Here is a 3,195-nt window from a genome sequence, read left to right as displayed (position 1 = left end):
ATTTTTTTACTATATTACCCCTAATTAATTATTATAAGTCATTTGATTTCGATCACTGCTTCGTCATTTACTATATTACCCTAATTACTTCATGATTTACTAAATTACCCCTAATTAATTATTATAAGTCATTGATATATTAGAATTAATAATATTTTTTATTATATTACCCCTAATTAATTATTATAAGTCATTTATATATTAGAATTAATAATATTTAATTAAAAAATAGATATTTATGACGTTTGTTTCAACTACTTTAACCGTGATTTTACTATATCATCCCTAATTAATTATTATAAGTCATTTATGTATTAAAAAATTAATAATATTTAATTAAAAATAGATGACATGACTGCCTATATTACCTCTAATTGCTCCGTGATTTACTATATTACCCCTAATTAATTATTATAAGTCATTTGATTTCGATCACTGCTTCGTCATTTACTATATTACCCTAATTACTTCATGATTTACTAAATTACCCCTAATTAATTATTATAAGTCATTGATATATTAGAATTAATAATATTTTTTATTATATTACCCCTAATTAATTATTATAAGTCATTTATATATTAGAATTAATAATATTTAATTAAAAAATAGATATTTATGACGTTTGTTTCAACTACTTTAACCGTGATTTTACTATATCATCCCTAATTAATTATTATAAGTCATTTATGTATTAAAAAATTAATAATATTTAATTAAAAATAGATGACATGACTGCCTATATTACCTCTAATTGCTCCGTGATTTACTATATTACCCCTAATTAATTATTATAAGTCATTTATATATTAGAATTAATAATATTTTTCTTATATTACCCCTACTTAATTATTATAAGTCATTTATATATTAGAATTAATAATATTTAATTTAAAAAATAGTTATTTATGACGTTTGTTTCAGTTGCTTTAATCGTGATTTTACTATATCATCCCTAATTAATTATTATAAGTTATTTATGTATTAAAAAAAATTTAATTAAAAAAATGGACGACATGCCTGCCTATAACCCCTAATTGCTCCGTGATTAACTATATTAGCCCTAATTAGTTATAAGTCATTTATATATTATAAATAATAATATTTTTTTATTATATTATTTCTAATTAATTATTATAAGTCATTTATATATTAGAGTTAATAATATTTAATTAAATAAATGTACATTTATGTTTGTATCTTATTAATATCAAATTTTAATGCTAAAAAATATTTATAATGTCGGGCCCGTACTAACACGGGTCATTCACCTCTAGTATCATATAAAAAGGAATATATCATAAAAAAGACAAAACAGAAAAATATATCAAAATAAAGGCCTCATACTTTTGGTAGTGTAATGTTAGTACATCAATTTTTTTAAAGCTTGCATAAGAAATTTTAAGAGTCGGTAAACACGTAATTACAAATAACATTATTTGCAAAAAATAATACTATATTAGATTTTGCATTTCCTTGTTTGAAATATCCCAATATCAGTATATCTAATTAATTTTTTCTCATTCACTGAAATAGTTATTTCAAATAAACCTTCTTAACTTTCTTTTTTCCGTTGTAACAATTATTTAGTATTTTATATAGGAGCATTATTACCGTCAACAATTATGAAGTCATTTACTATAAATGAATATTCTTACTGTCTATGAATATCTTTTTTGTCCTCCTATAATATTTTTCTAATTTAATTTTATTTTTATTTATCATTTTTGACAAATCACTATAGGACGATTTTTTTTTTCATGTTTTACTCTTAACATTACTTACTTATTCTCCAAATTATTTTTCAATAATTATTCCTAAACATCAATAAGTAGAGAATAATATGTTCATTAAAGTCAATATACCAATCATTATTTTCTTAGTATGTCAAGTCAAAATGCAACAGATAAATCTGAATGAAGAGAGTATTTACTATATTCATCAAATAACAAGGTATCTAGGGGCTTTGGGCTGTAGGTGACAAAAGATTTTTAAAATAAGATGTAGGTGACACCAGTCTTAATAATTGAGTGGATGTGACAATTACTTTATTATGGATTAAGAAAGTTGGATAAGTTTGAGAATAGCCCAAAGATTTTTAAATTTACACTTTGATCCAAATGTTTACCTAATATAACGGAAAACGGAGGAAAAAAGGTGCCTTTCTCTCTCTCTTCTCATCCATTGTTGTTTTCTCTCTCTTAACAATTTTTGTTGTTCATTATTGCTGCTGCTTTATTCATCATCTTCTGCTTAATTATCATCATCTTCTACTTTATTATCATCTTCATCTTCTTCTTGTTGGCCATTGTTGTTGTTGTTGTTGTTGTTACCGCTGTTGTTGCTATTTGACCAATTTGTTAGGTCAAATATTGTTCGTACATCACTTTCCACTTTAGCATTACTTCATAGGAGACTTTGATAAGTCAAATTATGATTTTTAGTTGAATTTGTCATCTCGGTAACTGTTATTGTGCTATTTTTCAACAATAGATAGCACGCGAACATGAACACAATATATGAGCCATCTGTTTAAACAGATCTGTTTCAATGGAAGACTCATATATTGGATTCATGTTTATAGTTCTATAGTGTCGTAACATGAATCGAACAGATGGGTCATCTGTTGCAATATATGACCCATCTATTGCAACAGATAGTTATCTGGTACAACATGATAAAAAACTGTTGCAACAGATTAGTAACCTGTTGCAACAGAACCTGAACTAGATTCCAACAGACGTGTTGTATGTTACAACAGGGTAAATATTTGTTGCAACAGATTATTAACCTGTTGCAACAAAATTTGAACTCAATTCCAACAAACGGTAAATATCTGTTCCAACATATTAGTAACCTGTTGCGATAGAACCTGACCTCGATTCCAACAGATCGTCATCTGTTGCAACAGGTAAGTCATCTGTCACAACAGGTTAATTATCTATTACAATATGTCACTCATCTGTTGGAATCAACTTCAAAGGTGCCTCAGTACTGTAACATCAATCCCAACAGGTGCTTCATCTGTTGCACGGATATATAGTCTCTTGCATCATATGATTCACTTGTTACAACAGATGACTCATTTGTTGAAATCAACTTCAGGAGCGTAACATAAATCCCAACAGGTAAGTAATCTATTGCGACTGATTACACATCTGTTGGGATTTATTTACGGCACTATGAAATCACTAT

The sequence above is a fragment of the Capsicum annuum genome, chromosome 7, assembly GCF_002878395.1.
Source record: "Capsicum annuum cultivar UCD-10X-F1 chromosome 7, UCD10Xv1.1, whole genome shotgun sequence".
Taxonomy (NCBI): Eukaryota; Viridiplantae; Streptophyta; class Magnoliopsida; order Solanales; family Solanaceae; genus Capsicum; species Capsicum annuum.
Note: the sequence above shows the minus strand (reverse complement) of the source record.